At 44.4% G+C, this 23,671-nt stretch overlaps 1 protein-coding gene across 4 annotated transcripts in view; it reads left to right on the top strand.

Annotated features, from left to right (window-relative positions):
* GNG12 (G protein subunit gamma 12) overlaps window positions 1–23,671 on the top strand; it is a 78,579-nt gene that overhangs the window by 14,157 nt on the left and 40,751 nt on the right. For 3 of the 4 annotated variants that reach the window (XM_059727930.1, XM_059727928.1, XM_059727929.1), the window contains exons 2-3: window positions 17,956–18,014; window positions 22,219–22,333. The gene's annotated coding sequence lies outside the window, so the exon portion shown is untranslated. Of the gene's footprint in view, window positions 1–12,282; window positions 12,415–17,955; window positions 18,015–22,218; window positions 22,334–23,671 lie in introns of those variants that run through there. The other variant, XM_014593916.3, reaches the window with a different exon arrangement.

Below are 23,671 nucleotides of genomic sequence, written 5' to 3'. Positions count from 1 at the left end.
AGCTTGCCATACATCAGGGTATCAAATTCATCCAACCCCGCAAGCCAAATGAGGGCTGCTGGGCCAGTTTGGCAACATGCACCAGAGCCAGCATGGAGGGCTGGTTTGGCAGGGCACTGCACACAACACGCACCCCATATCAGCCCTCTGTGCCGCATGCAGCATACGTCAGACCTGCTCTGGGGCTTGCGCAGCAGACAGTGCGTGGGCTGGATCTGGTGCTGCATGCAGCACAGAGGGTCCAGAACACAGGCTGCATGTGGTGCCCACCCCAGATTGGCTCTGCACATTGGTTTCAGTGCTGGTCTGGATTGGGCTGTGCCAGAGCCAGCATGCAGAGCCGGTCTGAATTGGCAGGGTGCCACATGCAGTGCACACCTTGTGCCAATCCCCTGGGCTGCATGCAGAATGATTCCTGAAGCACGATTAGTGAATGCTGCACGTGGGATGGGACTGCCTGCCCCGTGCATGGTGTGCACGCTGCATGCAGTGTCGTGCCCCACTGGCCCTGCTTCCAGGCTTCATCATGGCCCAGTGTGGACCAGTCCCAGAGCCAGTGTCACATGCAGTGCCAGACTCATCCCCTGTGCTGTGTTTAGTGCCCGGGGGGGCAGATTCAGCTTGCACGCCGGACCAGCTCTGTCTGCCACATGCAAGACCAGTTTGAGCCACGGGCTGGATCGCCCTTGGGCTTTACAGACCAGATCTGGCCTGTGGGCCATATGTTTGACATCCCTTCCTATGCATGGTCTTAGGTAGCCCCTTACCATGATGAGGGTTTGTGAACCAAGGTATCTAGTTCTGTGTAGGATCCAAGTTTTATTGTATGCTCTCTGCTTTTCTGTCTTAATACTATGTTTTATTCCTCTTCATGAAAACTGCCAACAAGCCTGACAGGCTGACAAGGTGGTTAAGAGCTTCTGCTCTCTAGAAAACTAGGTTTTGTTAGGCCACAAATCTGAGGAATATAAAATTATAATAAATGTGACTTTGCATCTCGTGATATCTAATGCTTTTTTAAAGTGCAAGCTGCTTGAAGTAATGAATCAAAGCAATCACACTGGAAGCTCTTTTTTTATCAGACAAAGTAAGTTGCCTAGTTCTCATGGTCGCGTAGAAAAATTTGAACATGTGAACCAAATGCATCTTGCAAAGACTTAGAAACCAGAGGATAAATAAAAAGAAACCCTTACACACAATTTTAGTCACAATTTTAATCCAATCTTATGATTTTATGGGGAGGGTCTCACTCATACTTAGTTATTTAGTAAGCTGTACTGAACATTGTACTAATTAATGGAACTGAGAGATGTATTCTAACATAATTTTATATTGTAATGAGGAGAACCTCTTTTACCAAGTGGGGATGTGGGTTTTTTTTCTGTGGGGAGCAAGAAGTAGACCACCAAGTGCCTTTCTGGTAAGCCATAAAGTGATTTAAAAGAAACAAACAGTGAACATTTTAGCCACTAGCAACTTGAGCTGGTTATTTACCACTGATCTATGGTCAAAAAGTCTGGCACATTATTCATGACTCCTACAATCAATGAAGCCCTTGGCCACAAGGGAGATTTAAGTTGACTTTCAGGATGAACTAGAAGTCCTTGCACAGTTAAGGAACTATGATGTGATTGGAATAACAGAGATGTGGTGGGAGCTCACATGACTGGAGCACTGTCATGGATGAGTATAAACTGTTCAGGAAGGACAGGCAGGGGAGAAGAGGAGGAGGAGTTGCACTTATGTAAAAAAGCCATATGACTGCTCAGAGCTCCAATATGAAACTGGAGATAGGCCTGTTGAAAGTCTCTGGGTTAAGGTTAGAGGGGAGAGCAACAAGGGTGATGTTGTGATGCGTGTCTGCTATAGACCACCAGACCAGGAGGATCAGGTGGATGAGGCTTTCTTCAAGTACCTAGTGAAAGTTTCCCAGTCACAAGCTCTGGTTCTCACTGGGGACTTCCATCCCCCTGATGTCTTCTGGGAGGGCAATACAGCTGTGCACAAGCAATTCAGGAAGTGTTTGGAGAGTGTTGGGAGCAACTTCCTGGCGCACATGCTGGAGCGGCCAGCTAGGGGCTGTGCTTGTCTTGACCTGTTGCTCACAAACAGGGATGAATTGGTGGGGAATGTAGTAAGTAGTGGGCAGCAGTGACCACAAGATGATTAAGTTCAGGATCCTTAGGCAAGGAAGGATGGAGAGCAGAAGAGTAAGGAACCCTGGACTTCAGAAAAGCAGACTTCAACTCATTCAGGGAACTCATGGACAGGATCCCCTGGGCACCAGTCTGAGGGAGAGAAGAGTCCAGGAGAGCTGGCTGTACATTAAAGAAGCCTTACAGGGAGCTCAGGAACAAACCATCCTGATGCACAGCAAGACTAGCAAGTATGGCAGAAGACCAGTTTGGCTGAGCAGGGAACTCTACAGTAAACTAAATCATGGAAGCTTATAAGAAGTGGGAACCTGGACAAATAACTAGGGAAAAATATATGAGCATTGCATGTAGAGATGAAGTCAGGAAGGCCAAAGTGCAATTGGAGTTGCAGCTAGCAAAGGATATGAAGGGTAAGATGAAGGGTTTCTACAAGTATGTTGGTAGCAAGAAGAGGATCAGGGAAAGTGTGGGTCCCTTACTGAATGGGGGAGACAACCTTTTAACAGAGGGTGCAGAAAAGGCTGAAGTGCTCAATGCCTTTTTTGCTTCTGTCTTCACAGGCAAGGTCAGCTCCCAGGCTACTGCACCGGGCAGCACAGTTTGGGGAGGAGGGGAGCAGCCCTCAGTGCTGAAAGAATAGGTTAGGGCAGGGGCAGGCAATTATTTTGGGCAGAGGGCTGCTTACTGAGTTTCAGCAAGCCATCGAGGGCTTCATGACAGGCAGCTCAGGGTAGATTCATATTAATTTTCTAATTTTTTTAGGAGCCCCGCAGGCTGGATAGAATGGCCTAGCAGACTGCATCCAGCCCCTGGGCCACATTTTGCCCACCCCTGGGTTAGGGACTACTTAAAAGCTGGATGTATACAAGACCATGGGGCCAGGTGGGATGCACCATGGGGTGCTGAGGGAGTTGGCTGATGTGATTGCAGATCCATTGGCCATCATTCTTGAAAACTCCTGGTGATCAGGAGAAGTCCTGAATGATTGGAAAAGGACAAATATTGTACCCATATTTAAGAAAGGGAAGGAGGAGGATCCAAGGAACTACAGATCAGTCAGCCTCACCTCAGTCCCTGGAAAAATCATGGAGCAGACCCTAAAGGAATCCATTTCTAAGCACTTGGTGAAGAAAAAGATGATTTGGAACAATCGGCATGGATTCACCAAGGGCAAGTCATGCCTAACCAACCTAATTGCCTTCTCTGACGAGGTGACTGATGCTGTGGATGCAGGGAGACTGATGGATGTGATGTACCTTGATTTTAGCAAGGCTTTTGATGCAGTCTCCTACTGCATTCTCGCAGGTAAGCTAAAGAAGTATGGGCTAGATGAATGGACTGTAAGTTGGATAGAAAACTTGCTGGAGCATCAGGCTAAGAGAGTAGTACAGTAATCGGTGGCTTGATTGGCAGCCAGCATCAAGTTGAGCCCAGGGGTCGGTGCTGGGGCCAGTTCTGTTCGATGTCTTCATCATCAACCTAGAAGATGGCATAGAGTGCGCCCTCAGCAAGTTTGCAGATGACAACATGCTGGGGAAGTAGTAGATACTCTGGAGGGTAGGGCTAGGATTCAGAGTGACCTAGACAAATTGGAGCACTGAGCCAAAAGAAATCTCATTCGGTTCAGCAATGACAAGTGCAAAGTCCTGCACTTAGGATGAGACAATCCCATGGACTGGTATAGGCAGGGGGCTGGCTGGCTGTAGTTCTCTGGATCCTGCATAAAAGGACCTGGGGGTGACAGTAGACAATACGCTGAATATAAGCTAGCTGTGTGCCCTTGTTGCAAAGAAGGCTAATGGCATACTGGGCTGCATTGGTAGGTGGGCTGCCAGCAGGTCAAAGAAGTGATTCTTCCCCCCCACTGGTGAAGCCACATCTGGAGTACTGTGTTCAGTTTTGGGGCCCCCACTACAGAAAGTGTATGGCCAAATTGGAAAGAGTCCAGCAGAGGGCAACAAAAATGATTCGGAGGCTGGGGCACATGACTTCTGTGAAGAGTCTGAGGGAACTGGGTTTATTTAGTCTAGAGAAGAGAAGACAGAGGCAGGATTTAATAGGAGCCTTCAACTACCTGAGGGGGGATTTGAAAGAGGATAGAGCTAGACTGTTCTCAGTGGTGACAGATGACAGAACAAGGAGCAACCGTCTCAAGTAGCAAGGGAAGTTTAGGTTGGATGTTAGGAAGAATTTTCTCACCGAGAGGGTAGTAAAGCACTGGAACAGGTTACCCAGAGAGGTGGTGGAAATTCTATCCTTGGAGGTTTTCAAGACCCAGCTAGACAAAGGTTTGGCTGGATTGATCTAGTTGGGGATGGCAGGGGTGGACTAGATGACCTCTTGTGGTCCCTTACAGCCCTAATTTTCTCTGATTCCATGACTTTTTAGGAAGAACTTGCTCCCTGTGAAGATGGTAACCAGAACAGATTGCTTGCGGAGGCCGTAGACTCTGCCATTAGAACTTTCCAAGTGTAAGTTAGACAGCACGTGCAAGGATGATCCTGCCTTGAGGAGAGGGTGGAGTAGGTATCTTCCTGAGGTCCTGTCCAGCTCTGTTTGATGATTTCAGGATACAGACAGTCACGGCTGAGAAGCATAATGGTAGTTACAATGGGGAAACCCAAAAGCTGCCAGAAACAGCTCAGAATGGGAGTCCCCTCATGTCTCAAGCAGCTCCTTCATGCTGTCTAAACTTGCATATCATTTTCTTGAAATATAAATGTTTTCTGTGATCCTGAAGTTGGGAGTGATACAGCTTTAAAAAAAAAAAAAAAAGCAAAAGTTTATTTGTTACTGGAGAGACTCATTTGAATGCTGGAGGATTGGGGGGGGGGGGGGGGGGTGATTTCAATCTGTGGGTCTCATGCCGGTGCCGTGGTGACTGTGTGTTTCATCCAGGCACAGAAGGGCGGAGCTTTTCTGAGGGCATTTGTAGAGCTGCTCTGCCAGGAGCCAGCAGTGGTCTTGATATTATATTTAACTGTATGCTGGTTCCCTTCTATGGGTGCTTGCCCAGGCCCTGTGTGGTGTAGTATTTTTTGCCCTGAGGAGTAGTTACAATTGAGGAGAGAGGGATATCCAGTCACTGCTGCTGCTCACCAGTACTGAGTCCCCCATGCTCAGCATATTGCAAGGTTGGAGGAGTATGAAACACTGGGAGGAAACAGCTGCTTTCCAGATCCTCCGCAAATCAGCTGGCAGATGACCCCAAGGCAGCTGGAGACTGTGATTCCGGCCTGTAGTTTTCTGCACTAGAGAAATAACTCACTGGAGCATTTCCAGGGTCTACTAAAGACTGACTTTATCCTGGGGGTACTGGAATTGTAATGGGAGAAGGAGCTTCCGTGCTGCCCAAGAAAGACCTTTGTCTTTGCACAACTGGAGGCCTATTTTCCTGCTCCAAGGACGAGGCCCTATCCAAGGCATTGGTGATGTGCAGACAACCGGCTTCAGAAATGTTGCTCCATTTTTTTCACTTGGTTGTCCCCATTTCATTCCCGTCTTTGGTCCTTTTGCATCAGTTTTTGATTGTTTTTCTCTCTATCCTCGTGTTTATACTGGGAACATGATACAGTGCCTGTTTCTTTACTTGCTTAGGCCAAAGTGGCCAGTTTGAAATCCCACAAAGCCAGAGTGTGGAGGAGTTGGGAGGGGGTGGAAGGTTCTGAGAGAGTTTGGTGCTCTGGTTCGTCTGCCTGCTCTTTTGCTTAACTGTTCATATGCAGATTGCATCAGGTAATGGTTTGGTTGAAGTGCTGCATGAATACGTGCTTTTAGTGTAGTTAGTTTTATTGCTGCCTTAATGATTCATATATAACATTTGTTTACTTTCTTTTTTATTAGAGGTGCACCGATACTTCAGTCCAATATCGGACCAGCACTGATATAAACATGGGTGACTGGTGCCACCTTAGGGGGGCACATGCCCCCCAGCGACCAGTCAGCAACCAGGGGGAGTCCCCCCGCGGCCAATCTCGCTGACTGGGAAGTGGCTGCGGTGCTACGTCCGCGCTCCCACTCCCCGGCTGGTGCTTGCAGGTGCTCCCGCCTGCCCCCCTTGCCCATCACCTAAGTAGAGAGCGTGGCCTGTCACGGGGTGCACATGCACCCCTGTGCACCCCCTATGTGTAGCCACTGGATATAAATAAAATTTACTGTGTTGGAAATCGCCCTGACATGGCTGATAATGTGACTGATAAATGCCCGTGCATGCGCACAGCCGCAGTACAGCACATGGGCAACAAGGAGTACAGTTCAGCAGCTTGGAGAGGAAGAGGAGGGAAGGGGCATTGGTGGGGGGGGCAGATCAAGGCCCCCATGGTGAGGGAGGGAGTGGTGCTGGGGCTGATTTAGACACTGCCCAGCCAGGGCAGGACACGGGACAGAGCCATGGCTCATCTAGGGGGTGCAGGGAGAGGCAGGGGGATGGCTCTCGCTGCTGCATGCATCCCAGAATGGCATGGGGAGTGTGCCCCAGGATCTGCGTGGGGTGGGGCAGGCTGCAACTGCAGGCTGGGGCCAGGGCTGCACCAGGTCCTTCCCAGTGGGGGCTGGGCTGGGCTGTGCTTGGGGTGGGTGGCGGTGCTGCAGGGGGGTATAGGGGGGCTATAGCAAATTTTGGGATGGCTATAGTTCTCCCCCCCCCCCCACCCAATAGCCTGCCTCCCAGCACTGCCATTGCCCGCCCCAAGCACAGCCCAGCCCAACCCCCAGCTGGGAGGAGCCCACTGGCTTCAGTCCGCAGCAGCAGCCTGCCCTGCCCCACATGTGGATCCAGGGGCACATGCCCCCTCATGCCCTTCCAGGGTGCACACTGGTGGGAGCCGCCACCTCCCCATGCCCCCGGATGAGCCGCAGCTCCATCCCATGCTCATCCTATCCTGGTTGGGCAGGGCCTGCCCTGTTCCCTCCCTCTCCATGGGGGTCTTGATCTGCAACCCCCACACCCCTTCCCTTCCTGCTCCCCTTCCACCACAACAGACTTACCAGCCAGATGCTGCTCTTCAAGCTGCTGGGCTGCCAATCAGAAATTGGATCGGTGTTGGCCAATATGCCTCCTTATCCTCTGCTTCCCCACAGCTTTTTCCCCCAGCAGTCTCTTCCCCATATCCTTACTGTCAGACCCTGCTTATCATGAGCATATGGAAGCATATGAGGAACAAATTTGTAAACAGTGACCTTGAAATTAAATATGGCTATAACAATTTGTATACAGCATCCATATACTTAGCTCATCCAGAATTGATGCATTTTGCCTTCTTTTGGAACTATGGCACAGGTGTTCCATAAGCACACTTTTAAGCAGCACTTTAATACCTACTTACATATAGTACAAACTATTTTTTTTTACATATATATATTTCTAGATGGATATAGCTAAACTTTTGCTGTCCTGTCTCATGATCAACACGGGTCACTTGACAGTCTGTAACACTTTTGTGTTCCAGGTCACATCAGCCAAATCAGTGCCAAATCATATTGATTAAGCGGAATGCAATCGTTCCAAAAAACGTCATGGATTGAGCAGGCAGACCTCAATCATTCTAAACACCATGTATAGTGCTACAACCAGCAAGCATCCTCCATCCCAGGCTCTCACCCTGGGGCTTCAGATGCCTGCCAATGGATTTGGGAGTATCCTACGTGCAGGCCCAAGCCCAGGCCCAAGTCCCCACTTGATCCTCACCCACAAGAGGCCTGATCTTGGCCTACAAGAGGCCAAGAAGTGATTTTAGATTCTGGAAACTTGTATTTCCAGACTCCATTTCCCAGCAGCCCCTGCCCACATAGCTGGGGTTGTTTTCCATGGAGAACCCAGCAACAGCCATGCTGTGATAGCACAGTGCGGGGTTTTCGTGGAGGCTGGCTGGGCAGGGCGCTGCTCTGGAGCTGGGCTGAGATCTTGCGGCAGTGACAGCATGGTCTAGAGCCAGGCCAGAGCTGTGCTCTGCAGCCCCGGGTAGGGATGTTCAGGCAACAGATTGTGGCTCTGCCCTGGCTCTGGACCACACTGTCCCCACTGTACGGTCCCAGCTTGACTCCAGAGCACCTCTGCACCCTGTGGCATGCCCTACCAGCGCTGCTGGGGCCAGTCTCTGTGGAAACTCCAGTCCGGCTCTATCACAGCATGGCTGCTGCTGGGGTCTCCATAGAAACCAGCTCCAGCCATGCGGGCAGGGGCTTCTGGGACATTGAGTCCAGCTGCTCTCTGGATTTGCCATTCTACCCACCCCTGCACTAGTCTTTTGTTTTGGTAGGTTCCCATTAGCATCTCGGCCTCTTTGGGTATAATGAAATGTAGCACCCCCACAGTTGTATCCCATATATCTCTATTTGTAACTGTGTGTGCACCTGCAAACCATTTCCTTACTTGCATGCAGTATTATTGTGTGGGATCTCCTGTATATTCTTTGGTATACAGTATATGTATCGTGTCCCCTTCCCTCCTTTTTCTCCTTTCCTGTCTCCTCATCCCCGAGCTTAGTTGGCTGCATATTTCTTATGTAACTCAATTGCATCCACACCCCTACCCCCACTGTCTACCATGTAGCCCTTTGCTCGGGTCCTTTGTGTTTCCTTATTCCTCAACCTTTGTCATCTTGAACTTGAAAATGTTTGGCACCAGGGGGAGAGTGTCAGGGCTGGCTGTGGCCCTCCTGGTACCACTTCCCTGCAGAGGGAACACCTGCCCATTTTTCTTTTTTGCATTTTTGGCACCAGGGGAGTGTCGGAGCTTGGTCTGACCTTTCCGAGTGCTGGCCTGGTATTGTAGTACCTCCAGGCCCATGCCTGTTTTTTCTTGTTTGTTTGTTTTTTGTTTTGATTTTTAAGAGCCACATAAAAAAAGTTCCCATAGTCATGTTTTGCTCAATATGAGCCATGTACTTTATAGTCATGCTCAGTGTTGGATGCATTTATCAACTTCATAGCTGGTTTCCATTGCTGGGCAGATGCTGTTCTTGGCAGCAGTTTAATGATAGCAAGTGTATTTAATGAGATTTCCTTGTGTGCAGTTATAAGGGGTTTTTTTTCCCCATGCCATTGTGGGAAGAGGGGCTCATCTGGTTTTCGAGTAAATATAGTAAATACTACACTTGCTTATACTTGGTTCACATTGGAATTTAAGAGTACAAGAAACTTTTGTTTTTTAAGGAAGATTACTGTATATGGGTTTTCATTGCTGCTAGGAACTGGGGGAACAGCAGGGTTACGAGTAAATTAGTGTTTCACCCACTGGGACAGTGGAAGCACCACTGGTTACCTACACCAAATTGTACAGGGCACATTTTCATCCTTTTCTGTAAGCATGTTAAATCATGGAACCTCATCTAACTTCCCCATACCCCTAGGGCACAGGCATAGGGGAGGTGCCAACAGTCTTTTATAGTTTTAATAGTCTGTGTTCTACATTTCTTTCTTTTTTGCTCCTGTTGTTCCTACTGAATACAACTTGGTACTAGGATAGTGCTGTCAAAAGAGTAAGGGGAGAAAAAGAACGAGTGGTTACATGCATGTTACAGCAAATGGGCCCCATTCTTGAGAGAGAAACATTTTCTCTTCTGTTGCCTCAACACTGGCTAACAACATTTTTAAAAAATCCAGTAGAATCACTCTTAGAGAATTTTTAATGAGGGAAATTTCTTCTACTTAAGCCTTTACCGGGCAAAGTTTTTCAGTTTTCTCTGGTATTTTCTGTGACAGTGTCATAACTGCATGGTGCAGGTCTCAGTTATGTGAGAAATTAAATGGCACAATGAGAATTGATGATGATTCCAGACACAAATTATGAATATCTGCATTTTGGGGAAGGTCAGATATCTGTCCAAACTTTGAAGCTTAGATTTCTTTCTAAACTTTAACCTGCAGGCATGTTTTATCTAAATATTGTATATGAATATGTTGGGGGACTAGGACAAGAAGTAATGGGTTCAAACTGTAGTAAGGCAGATTAAGGTTGGACATTAGGAAAAACTTCTAGCTGTGAAGATAGTAAAACACTGGAAATAAAGTTACACAGTCTTCATTATTGGAGATTTTAAGAGCAGGTTGGACCAAATATCTTCTAGGTATGGTTCTGGTAGAGCTGATCTTGCCATGTGGCAGGAAGGTAGACTATAATGGGGTGGCCAACCTGCAGCACAGGTAGCCTGTGTGTGTGATATTCAGCAGCTTGGGCAGGGAGCAGAAAGCTAATTAGGGAAATGAATCAGTGTGGCACTTAAGCAGGGTGTGGGGCTAATTTGTGGCACACCTGCCAGAAAGGTTGGCCCCCATTGGACTGTGCGACCTCTTTGTTTCTTCCATCCTGTGACTCCAGGATTTCTGTAACTTAGTATGTAGTTTTGACAGTCTGTACAAAAATCAGCCACTCTAAATTTGCCTGCTTTAATAGTCAGGGTAGCACATTTCTTAGTTGAGTGCAGTTTACTTCTGCACAAAACTCCATACATACCATTTATTCTGTCATTCATTATGTTATATCGACATTTGTTACACAGTTTACAAGACAATAGATTTTTCTGAGGGAGTTAAAAAAATTAGTGTTGTTTTTCTTTTCTTTTTCAAATTTTATGAGGAAGTGAGTGCAAAGTGCAAGATGCTGATTCTTGGTTTCAAGCTCACAGCACGGTTTGATACCTAAACAGCTTTGACCATTCTGAAGTCTGAATGTTATTCAGATAGTCCTTCCTATCCAATCGGGTGGTATGGTTAAATAAATCATACCAACTTTTTTACATTGCAAGAATTTGGGACATGGAGAAATTACATGTCTTGCTTATGGTTACACAGTAAACCGGTGGCAAAGCTAGGGTTAATGTTTGACTACTGTTTATTAAGCACCTGCTCAGTCCTGTTGATCATGTTGTCTCATCCTGCTGTCACCAGTGATATAGGAGAGTCATAAAAAAAATAAAGGAATCTCAAGTATAATTAAAGAGGCGCCTACTTATTTATCAGTGATGCACAAAAAAGTGTGAGAACCTGCCTTGCCGTTATGAGTAGATTATGAAGAATTGGTCTTTCCTGCATGTTGTGCAGTGAGTCCTAGTTCTATACAATTGTTTAGGTTGGTTTCATAGTTAAGTGAACAGTTAGGAAATTGATTTAAATATGGGAGCTGAACTTTTACAGTGGCTTTGAATAATCCTGATTTCCAGTGCTTGCATGCAGAAAAGCAGATTCTCTGACTTTACATCAGCCAGCTGAGCCCCCACTTGCAATTGGGACTGTATAGCAGCATACACTGAGAAAGCAAGCAGCCTCATCCCCACAAGCATGTCAGTGATTAGTAATTCTAAAGGATGTTTGAAATGCTTTTTTTTTTAATATTAAGATTATAACTCACTAAATATTTATATAAGTATCTGTGGTGTTATAACTAAATTCTTAGTTTCCTGTCACTGCTGAATAAGGCTGAGCAGAGCCCTGTATAAGATCTCAGCTCTGTCTAGGTGCTTAATGTCCTTCCTTGTCCAAAGCAAGTCAGAATCACAAGACCCAATTCAAAACTGGCATAACCAGGAACAGCATCACTCGCATCACTGCAATAGTATCTGCTTTTACCAGAGGTGAATTTGAGTCTCAGAGTTGTTCCCTTGAAGGGGATTTGGCCTAACCTAACTGTCTTTTCTCCGTAAGGGCTCTTTGAGCCAATCTACATACAAAGCCATTCTACTTTAAATTCATACCCTATCTTATTCTAGGATAGCTGTCATGTGTAGACAGCCGTTATTAGCCCTGTTCATTTTTAGTCTATATTCTTGCATCGAGCCTGAAGACAAGGCGTTCACAGAGGCATACTTTAATATGCATATTTGTCTGCCTCTTTAAAATTCTAGACTTCAACCATTTGTTTTGCTTCCATGTATGAAGGGACCGTTGGTCAGGTAGATCTGTCATTAAGGGTGAAAAAGGGGGAGAAACTTCAGGAATTTCCTTCGATTTGCTCCACTGGCAAAAGAGTTTGGCTAAGCCCCCTGGCTGCTTTTACCTACCTCTTTTGCTGGCTCATCTTCCTGTAGCTCACATCATTAGGTAGCTCCTCCAAAATCTTCTTAAAGCAGCCACAGAGAAGCCCATTTAAGTAGTGTGGTTTGAAGTAGCATTTACTCTCTTTTTTAAACAGCCACAGGGTGATCAGAAGATGAGCATCAGGAAAGCAGCGCCTTCCCTGCTTCTCCCCACCTCCCAAATCCTGGAGTACCAAGTCTCGGGACTGTAGCAAAGGAGCAGCTGTGAGGCCATTTTAAGAGACAAGGTGTGCTGGTGTCAGTTTTACCGTGCCATTACCTGTCCCCAGAATGGTTTTATTAGTCATAGAGAGTGGTTTCTCAGTATGAAAACTTTGCATGTTTTTAAAAATGCTTTGTATGGGACTTCTGCACTGATTTATGTATCACCATTATATTAATAATGCCTTTTAATCTCTGGTTAATGTGCCAGGGACTTGATTAGTCAGAGATTTTGAATGTTTATGTTTTTGGGTGGAAAACGGCCATTTATTTGTAACAGAACTCATTTTTCACACATTCAGACTTTAGAGATTTCCTTTGTTCTCCACAGATGGCAGGAAGCAGATGTGTATTACTTCTCTTTGTTATTCTTGCTGTCTGCAAAGACTGTTTAACACTGTCCGTATAGGTAAATGTATATATAACCTTTTTTCCCTTTACAATTTTCACTGCAAGTAAAAGGTAACTAGAGTTAAAAATTGTACAGTTATCTAGGGCAAAAATATCACACAAGTTTTTTTTATTTTATCCAGCACAGTCATTGCATATATTTAAGGGAAGACTAAACATGGCTCGTTATTAAAAATATGAGTCTGAGATGCAAAGCATGGTGAGTTGGTACAATTTAGCAAACTAATTTCTTTTTCTTTGTTTTTTTACAATTATTTTGATCATTTCCATTCAGAGTTCTGCCTGTCTTTAGTACTGAAACGTTGATATGTGTTTTTTTTTGTTTTTGTCTTGTTGATTGTGGGGCCACACTGTACCTAGAGGTTATAATCACAAGAATCCAGAGAATCACAAGATTTCAGGAAACTTCACGGTTTCCATTGGTGACTGGGAATGATAACTCCTTCCTTCAAAGAGTGGGTTTTGAGAGCTCTGAAAGGGTATATTCCAATATTGGAGAGAGGGTCTCTGTAGAGAGTTTCAGCATCTCTGTATTATTATAGGTCCCCTTTCTACCTCATTTTCATCATCCTAATTCTCCTACATGCTTTACAGAGAACAACATTAGTTTTCATGGTCAAGTATCCGAGTCTTAATGTGGGATATTGTGCTTGGTTTAAAACAGATCTTGCTCTCACAAGTACAGACTATTAAGCCTCAGAGCTGCCTTGCTGAAGAAAAGGAAGAGAAATAGTTGGTGTCTTCCTTTCTATATGGTGCATTTTGCATTAAAAAATGTCAGCAGGAGGAGTGAGCCTAAGTACCTGTGTATTTTTATTAATTGCTATTATTAGGGGCTACTCAATCTGTGAGTGCATGGATTTTGCAGAAACCACAGAAATGGGCAGTCTGTGAAATCCATGAAATAATTTTAAAAATCCAACAAAAAACCTTACTAAAAATAAAATGCTGGCTCCCCAGTGGAAGCCAGTGGTCCTCATGGCTGCTGTGGCCTGGACTTAAGCCCATTGCAGGGAATCAGCCAAGAGGGGCAGGGCGGCACGATGGACAGCTCTCTTGGCCAAGCAGCAGTGAGAGGCAGAGCCACCAGGGGCCCACAGCCAATCAGAGGCATGGGGGCCCTGTGCTGCAATAATCGTGTGAAAATGGCGGCTGGCCTCCTGGCGCACAAAACTGGCCACCTGACTTCTTGATTTCAGTAGGTCCCTAGTTATTATACCAGTTGTACATACCTCTACTTTTTTTATATGCTAGAAACTTGTTTTACATTTTATGCATAATAGGAGGCGTCAGTCATTAGCTAATTACATTAGTTTGTTGGAAACCAAACTGAGCCAGGGCTGTGTTCCAGCTTTCCTGTGTCCCCTGGCAAAGGGTCCTTATTTTTTTTTCCAAAACTTCAGTGGCTGTCTCAGTTTCTAACCCTTCTGCTAGTACTAGTAATGAATTTGATTTGCCTTAATTTCCCATTTAAATCAGTGGTGCACAACCTCCCAGTCTGTGGGCCACATGAGTGGCATGGGTGCAGTCCACAGGCCAGATTCTGTGTGTCAGGATGTCAGTCCACACTTTGTGGTCTGGCGCACTGGCCTGAACCCTTTGTGTCAAAGCCGGCCTTGGAGCGACCCTGTGTGCTGGTCCTGCTCTGCACGCTAGATCTGGCTATGGGGCCCTATTCTCTGGCCTGGGTCCAGAAATTTGGTGGCAAGGCAGCCATGGCAGCATTAATTTTCACAACTTCTAGAGCCATGGCAGTTAATGCTACCACTGTTCCCGCACTAGCAAATTTGTGGCCCACAGGCTGAAGATTGTAAGCTACTTGTTTAAATAGTTGCCCAGTACCTCTAGTCCATGCCTTGCAACATTTTTGAGAGAAGGTTCTACGCGGCTGTGACTTGAATATATGATAGAGTTGGAAGCCATCTTGAAGCATGTAATAGTCGCACAAACATGTTATTTGTTACTGTTTGTTTATCGAACGCTTCAAAATGTGCAGTTCGGAGAAAGTCTTAATCGTGCCTGGCCCTTTTTTGCAAGGAGTCTGAGATAGCGAGCGATCAAAGCAATATAAACTTTAAGAAACTGAGAGCTTGTTTGTTTGTTTTAATTGTTTAACCTTTAGCCTCTCTTGCTTCCATGGAAGATGTATTACTTTATGTATTTGATCTTTTTTTTTCTTGTATACCAAGCCTTATGGACAAGTGCTGTGACACTATCATGCCAATCTTCATTTAATTTGATACTCAGCTTTGTTTAAAGAATAAAAGGTCCACTTATTTATGTGGTAGCAAATTACTTTTTTCTAGTCTCAGTTGAGACCTGTGTTAAATTGTGCTTCTAGCTACCTGATCCTACCTACTACCTTTCATCAACACACAAAAGCTTTGTTAAATCTTACTCTCCCATGAACTGTAATGAAGTCGTACAGCTTCAGGTGTAAATTGATGAGTATTGAATTAAAACCAAACCATTTGAGGGAACTGTTAAAAGGTGTAAATATTCACTGTCTTTGCAGTGCTGAACACTGTTTGCCATTGGACTCGGTGGTTCTTTAGGTTTCCTGTACTCTCTAAGAGTCATGGGACTTTAGAGGGGAGACATAGTCTGAAGCAGTGGTTCTCAAATTTTTTGAGTTACACACTTATTAAGTTTATGCTGCTATGTACTATTATGATTAGTTATGTTTTGCATAATAAAAAGTAACACTTTCACGACAACCATGCCAATTTCTCCAACCATTGTAGAGATACTGTCAGGTTGTTCTTTATTAATTTTTCTTCATTATTCATTTATACAGTAACTCCACACTTAATGTTGTCCCGGTTAACGTTGTTTCATTATTACGTGGCTGATCTATTAGAGAACATACTTGTTTAAAGTCATGCAATGTTCAGTTATAACGTTGTTTGGCTGCCGCCTGCTAGTAGGTAACTAACTGCTTTGTAACGTAAGCCAAGTGACGCTCCTGCTTCGGTGTGGCAGCCATTGTTGTTTATGGTGTGTTGGTACCAGTATTCCCGGAACATTTCTAACTCGTTGTGATTGTATAAGTGATTTAAAACTTATACCTGTATCAAATTGTTTGTTTAAAATTATTTAAAATGTATACTGTATATGTCTTTTGTCTGACAAAATTTTTTCCCTTGAAACGTAGCCTTCCCCCCCCCCCCCCCCTTTACATTAATTCTTATGGGGAAATTGGATTTGCTTAACATCGTTTCTCTTAAAGTTGCATTTTTCAAGAACGTAACTTACGACATTAAGTGAGAGGTAGCTGTATTTTCCTTTTCTTCTTTCCTATTCTGTCCTCTAAAAATTTGCCACGTGTGCCCTAGGGGTGTGTGTACCCTGGTTAGAGAAACACTAGGTTAGAATCAATGGGTACTTTTACACATGGTGGTGGAGGGGTGGCCCTTTATTTAGAGAAGCTCCGATACCCTCTCTAATTAAAGCACTGCTGCGTCTTGTGCATCAGTGTCTCCACACTCAAAATGGTGGTGGGGTGCTTGACCTAAAGCTTGTTTGATGAAATTTAATTCAAGTGCTCCCACCACCATTTTTAAGTGCAGAGCCACTGATACGTGAGATGCAGGAGGCTACTGGAGTGCAGCAGTTGCCACACTGCAGCAGACTCGATTAATCAAGTCGGCTCCGCGCTGGAATTCCAGCGTGTCGGAGCAGCCTTGGCACCTGTGTATAGGCGCCCAATGTTGATAGAAGACAATAAAGACCTTCTAATGCATAAGAAAAGTATAGTGTAGACAGAAGTACATGCTAAAATGGAATTAAAAGTTAGGCTCCTCGCTAAATTTTAACCTGGCCAAGTTAATATTTATAAATGTTGTGTGCTTTTTACATTAGAGCTTTATAATGAGTTAGTGAACACCTTATGATAGTGCACCTTCAAATTCTAGTTTTGATTAAGTGTACAAGAACAGTCCTGGGAGTAATGATCTCCAGAAGGCCAATGTTCTTACATAATGTTTAATTCTTTGACATATAAAGAAAGGGCTATTACTTTTGTATAAAAGAAAAATGTTATTTTGCCTGACATTATTCTGAAAGCCCAGAAAGCAAGGAGTATATCTGTCCATGCTTAGTTATATGAAAAAACAAAAGAGATGGATAGTGGGCTGTAAAAAAGATGCTCTTTCCTTTTTTAACTTGCTTTTTGTCACTGTTCGTGATAACTCCTGGAATACCTGAAACTGATATTGCATTTGCTCTTTGCTTGTATATACAGCTTTCTTGGCTCTGCTTTCTGATAGTGCAGGTAAGTTCTTTCTGATGCTTTTAGCTAAAAATTCTCTTACTCTGTAACAGCAAAAGCATTTCATTTGATTGTACACTTTTGCTTTTTTCTTTGATTTTAAAAGCAGTCTGTTCCACAATGACAAATTAGCATTGCATTGTTTTGTTGTATCAGAATGTCACAACCACAGGCTTATGTATGTTGTAGTCTGCCTCATTTTGTATAGTAAATGTTATGATAAAAAAGAAGCCAAATGTATCTGGAAGAGAAGTGACTAGCATGCTATAGACTCAGTAGTCGGTAAATAGTGTCAGGCACGGGTGAAATGATGTGATCCTGCTGTGTTCATCAGAGTAGTTGTTGTTGACTTCAGTGAAGTCAGGGTTTTACTACTGACTCTGCTCTTTAAAGAGACTTGTGGTTGGAGGATCACTGTAGTGCTTCTAGTACCTTAGGCATGATGATGTTCCAGCTATGCAGAAAACTGGACTGAAGACATACAGCATACAAAGGTTTATATTTTTATTTTTAAGGAGATAGCAGGTGTCCTTAATGATGTTCTGTCTAGTCCTTATTTGTGAGCTGGGAAAAGCTGTTCTGATTTCGTGGTGATGTAACTTTACAAGTTGCTGTTAAGGAGGAATGTGAAGTGGTTCTTCTTTGCTTCCTCTTTGGAGCTTCCTGATTTTGCCTTTTATTTGGGGGAACTCCCTGTGTTGTGACTATGGCCACTGCTCCTCTCATCCTGTTTTGAGGTTGGGGGGGGGGAGGGAGGGGGTTCTGCTTATAAGTAAACTTTCAAACTGTTGAAGTCTTTGTGATTAGAATCAACTTACAAAAATGCTTGTATTTAATTTTTCTTATGCTATTTGTACATGTGCATTTTAATTTTGTTGTGTTTCAGATTTACTGCATTAATTAAACCTGAGCAAGCTGTAACAAGTGAAAAAATGCCTATATGAGGTAAGCTTCCAACAACACCCATACAGCCATTTCTTCCTTTAGTTGCAATACATAAAATGACATGACACTCTTTTTCTCAAGCCAGGTGTCTTACCTGTACTTTCACATAACAAAATAACCCACCCCCTACAAATCCTCCCCTAAAAGCAACATTTATTATTTGACTTGAAATTTAAACCTTCTTGTTGCTCTGGAATAGATACCTTGCATGCATGCTCAGGAGATGTATCTGATAGGAAAACCATATCATTCATTCTCTGTGCTTTTTTTTCTTTTATATTTCCTTATCTCTTGTATATCTCTTCCTTAACTCATTTATTCTCTCCTCTTACTTTCACTTTGTTTCTCTTCCACCCTTAATACAGCCTCATATTTTCTGTCTTTCCCCCCCAAAAAAGCATTCTCTTTCCCATTCTCAATCCTTTTCTCTTTTATTCCCCCTTCCACTATCCCTAATCCCTCAGCAGGATTCAGTGTTCATCTGTGGTTGAGTGGAAGTGAGCAGAACCATGGCTGCTAATGCCAGGTCTGGATTAGGAACCCAAGCTGCTTGTAGACTTGCCACTTTGTGGAGTCAGAGATTCTGGACACTCCATTGACATCTGAATTTTCTAAAACTTTGCACCATTGCTTGCACTGATTCAGCTGCATTGGAATTGGCACAGTGTAATTGGGCCATTGGCATCTTTAATATGGTGGTATAATTCCTCTCGGATACCACCAGCTTTAATTAGCACTGTTCTGATTAGAGCAGAAGAAAGAATCGGCAGCAGTGGGTATGCTAGTAGTGTTAGATGCTGATGGAGCTAACAGATGTCTCCTCTATAGAAATCTAAAAGCTTCTACTTCTGCTGACCAAGACCTATATGTTAAGAAGAGTGGGGTGATAGAGGTTGCATGAAATGGAGATTTAATTAATTGGTATAACTGTGGGTGGTCCCTGAGATCCATCCTGTCTGTTTCTGTGCTTAAATTTTCTGTCAGATCAGAATGACCAGAGTACCGGGGTTTCCAAAAATAAGGCTAAGCATTGTCTCCTGTGAAATTTATGAAATGGGTTCCTTGCCCTTGTTTGTCTATAAAAATTTGAGGGCTTGGTAGTCATCCCTGCACGATGGAGTGTCAGTTTATTTTTCTTCAGGGGAAGATTAGTGTGCAGAATAAATGATTTTAGGGAGTTATATTAGGGTGCTAGGCCATGTTTGAAATCAGGCACTTGGATAATAGTGCAGAGGCCTGAAACCAATAATGATGGCTTATCTTTTGTATCTGTGGATGACAAAGTAAGGGGCAGGCATGTCCAACTTTTGATAGAAAACTCTTCAGCTTGTATAAAACTCTAGTGATTTGGGCTGTCCCTCACTGTTTTGTGTGGAGATGCCTGAATCCCTACTCGGGTGTCTTTAATATTGTAACCCGTGCTGGCATGCTAGGCTGGATGATGCACCGGATTTTGGGTCCTCAGGGTGCCAGTAGCCCTGGGACCCCCCTGAGGCAGATCTGCTGACTCAGGTGCCCCATGGAGAGGTGTGTCCCTCACCCTCAATGCCCAGGAATTCACTCCAAACCCAATGAACACATTGTTTCTTTATTATATACAACCAATCTATATACAGAAAAGAAATAAACAAAATAAGAAAATTATAACAATAGTTAATAATAAAATCAACAATTTGGATAAAATATACAACTGCAACATGGGGGGGAGATAATTCCAACACACTGGGTGGTCCCACTTGTGTTAAACAACCTCAATAATTGCATTCACCTGGTAATAATCCTTTAAACAGGTCTCTTCCCCACCCCCACAACAAGATAGATTCTCCTCTGGTCAAAATCCACTTGCCATACAATAAATGGCATCACAGCTATAACTATTAGGACTATACGAAGCTTCAGTAGCCGATTTGATTTGGAGGAGATTTGGCCCGAATTGGGGACCGAATCTCTAAATCCGAATCGAGTCAAGAAACCAATTAAAAGCTCCAAATCAATTGGAAGCATCTGAAAAGATTTGGCGTTTCATCCATAGACTAAACAGGCAACTGGCAAGTCTATTGGGGTTGGGGGAGGGAGGGATTGGGGTTAGGACAAGCTGCCCAGTGGGGGTGCACAGGATGCAGGTGCAGCAGCACTGGGAGTGGGGGCTATGCCCTGCTGCCGCTTGCCCAGCTGGGGCGGGGTGGGGGGTGGGATGCGGGCATGGCTCACTCCGGATGGACGGGGGCAAGCGGCAGCAGGGCATAGCCCCCGCTCTCAGAGCTGCTGCTCCCAGATCCTGTGCTTTTCCGCACTGGCTGGCAAGTGGAGGCAGCACAGAGTCCCTGCTCTCAGTGCTGATGTGGGCGTGGCAGCGCTGGGGCTATGCCTTGCTGCTGCTTGCCCAGCCGGCACGGGGGGGATTGTGATGCAGGTGCAGCAGCCCTGGGAGCAGGGACTATGTTCTGCTGCTGCTTGCCCAGCCAGCACTGGGGGGGGGTGCGAATTGCGATGCGGGTGCGGCAGCACTGGGAGCAGGGGCTGTGCTCTGCTGCCACTTGCTCCCTTCCACCCAGAGCAAGCTGCGCCCACATCCCAAGCAGCAGCAGGGCAGAGCCTCAACTCTGAGCGCTGCTGCACCCACATTCCACACCCCTCTGCTGCGGCTGGGCAGCTTGTCCAAGCCCCAGCCCCAGTCCCTCCTTCCCCCATGCATCTTTCCTCTCCCAACCCCAACAGACTTACTGTCTGGAGGCAGCTGTGTCAGCTGTTTGTTTAGTCTATGGCCAAATCTCCAAAGTGGCACCAAATCTTTTGGATCTGATTCGGTCAATTGGGACAGCGATTCAAATCTCCAAATCGAATCACTGTCCTCCGAATCAGCAGCGAATACTTGCTGCTTTGCACAGGCCTAATAACTATGAATAACTACGATCTGCCACTAGAGGGTGGAGGCAAGGCTTCTGTTGCTGCGGAGAAAATGGACTCCTTTGATCCTTCCTGACAGCACAGCCAAACAAGTCTCTGGACAGCTGCTGCAAGCAATAGGCTCCCTTTTGTCTCCTTCTGGAAATGCAGCTTCTGCAAACATTATGGGATTAGGTGTCCCCTCACACACAGATGCAGTTTGTGTCCTCTCAGCTCACACCCTCTCAGGGCTGTCTCCCTCTCCCAGCACCTCCACCTGCAAACAGGAGATCTTCCTCTGCATCTTGAGCTTTTCCAGCTCAGAAAGGGGCTTCCCTCCGCAGGTCTCTGACCATGCAGCTTCTCCCAGCTCCCAGCAAGCTTACCAGCCTTGCTTACCAACCCCCTCCCCACTCTTTCCCTGGCACCTGCGTATCTGGTTGCAGAGCTCCAAACTCAGTAGGGAATCAGCTCCTTGTGGGATGACACAGGCTCTTCCCTGTCCTGATGTCTGCTCCCTGGGCAGGTTTCAGCTCTGTTTTCCCTGGCTGGCAGGCTGTCTCTTCCCTCTCTCCAGGCTGCAATTGTCTCCTTTTTTTCTCTCCTCTTCTTTTCCCTCTCTCAGCTTTTTATGGCTCAATAGCAGCCAATCAGAGTCCTGGGTTTGCAATGGTTGCTCTGATCACAGTTTAAATGTTCCAATAAAAAGCATTCACTGTGTACAGCCTACCCTCCTGTCTGGAAAAGCTCTTGGACCCTCTGTAAACTGTTTGCTGCCCTTTTTGTGTAGCGTTCTTAAACACAGCTCACCCACTCAGCTTGCAGCCAGGTGAGCCTTGCAGCTGTTACAATATGGTAGTAATTTTTTCGCATTCTCTGTTGCTTGGGATGGGTTTCTTCTCCCATCCAGACAAATGGTGTTCTTAGTTTTCAGAATCAGTTCACTGCAAGTAAATTGAGGATAATTTTTGAACTTCTGTATGTGTTAAGCTATTTTGTTTGACTCCAAAAATACACCACTTTTTATATGTTCTTGCCAACAAAGCCCCAGGGCCACATTCAGTAAGGGAAAAGAATAATTTAAAAGAATAAATAGAATATCAAAATAGGAGAACCATTATACAACATCTTGGCCTAGTTTGTTTGCTAAATATCTGCCCAAATACAAAATTAAAATAAAGGCTTTGATAAATACACACAACTAAAAATAATCAATTACTTTCCACTCCTATACTGTCTTTCTACTGAGAACCCTAAAGCCCTCCACAAACAATCTTCCAAGCAGCATTTTCACGTTCATATTATGTTTGTTTTACAGATTAAAGAACTTGTCCAAGGTCTCACTTGTCTGTGGCAGAGCTGGAAACAGAAGCCAAACCTCGTGACTCCCAATCTTGTACTATAACTAAAAGACCATCTCTGCTCTTCATGCTGTAAGAAGATAAACTGATTTTGTTAGAGGAGAGGACCTCTTTGTAAATAAAGTTGTATAGCTGTAGTTAGTTGGTAATCTTTTCAATCATATGTTAGGTTCGTGGCACCACCTGGAGGGTAACTGTAATATTCTCTAGAGAAGCTATGCCACAATTTGTTGAAGAATATTAATTCTTCTGGTAAATGTCAGTTTGTGGACATTACCTAAATAATATGATTTTCAGAACTCTTTCAAAGTAACCTAGATCTAATGGTGAGCTTTCACTTCTATTTTTTTCATTTACATTAAACGTTTGGGAATGTGAACAAATATATAAAAATGTAGACTTTCTACTGTTCCTCTAACCAGCTGTCAGTTATGTTTGACAAAACTGCAAGTGCCATTCACCCTAAAAGAACTAAAGGGGAGGCTGACTTTGAAAAGTCAAAATCGTGTAAGTGGCCCTATTACACAAGTAGTCCCATTGATTGTAAGTAAAGGGAGTAAGGTTTTGCAGGGTCATAACTAAAGAGTCCAATATAGCAAATCTAGTTGGGAATGCTAGAAGTAAGTACCCTCTATTTTCTTTATTTTTGCCTAATGATTTTTTTAATGTAGTGTGGGAGGTAGCTGAGCTGAAGGATACTGGTGAAGTGCTGTAATATTTGTTTTTAAAGTACTTGTGTAACTTCAAGTAATAATTGGAATTGTTTTTTCTTATAAAAAGGATTTTTTCCATTGCGCTTACACACAGATTTGCCACATACCTTGGGAAAGTCATTATATTTATTTCTACATGCCACAGATATGATATTGATCCTGATCCTGGGATGATAACAGCTGTTTACAAAAATTGTTAGACTATGGATTATTATAGAAGTGGTGGCGAGATGTATATAAAATCATCATCTAAGCAAGAGTTACACACAAGCATTGTTCTGATTAGACCTCAGGCATTCCAGTACCATGCTTAAACCACTAATCAATCTTAGTGTATTTATTTCAATCTTACATTGCATATTGCAATATATAACCCTTTACCATGTACTTAGTAAGGATTGTAAATCTTTTGAGGATAATCATAGGAAATAAGAAAATAATCTTCTGTAGCCTACAGTACTAGGACATCCTAGGAAAACTGCAGATCTTTATGCCCCAAGGGCTATCTTGAGTTTGTCCAGCAGTCCCTCCATCTCCCAGAGTAACCCAGGATCAGGAAGGTACAAATGTCAAAGCCATCCAAGTTCCTTTCTTCATCTCAACTTGCGAGTGCTAGCCCAGCATAAAATTTTACCCCTAATTTCTGTTGTTTTTGGTGCTGAACAAATACGAGAGAGAGAATCCTGGCCCCCCAAAA

This window comes from Alligator mississippiensis, chromosome 5 (genome assembly GCF_030867095.1).
Source record: "Alligator mississippiensis isolate rAllMis1 chromosome 5, rAllMis1, whole genome shotgun sequence".
NCBI classification, from domain to species: domain Eukaryota; kingdom Metazoa; phylum Chordata; order Crocodylia; family Alligatoridae; genus Alligator; species Alligator mississippiensis.
This window is presented reverse-complemented; position numbering and strand designations above follow the sequence as displayed.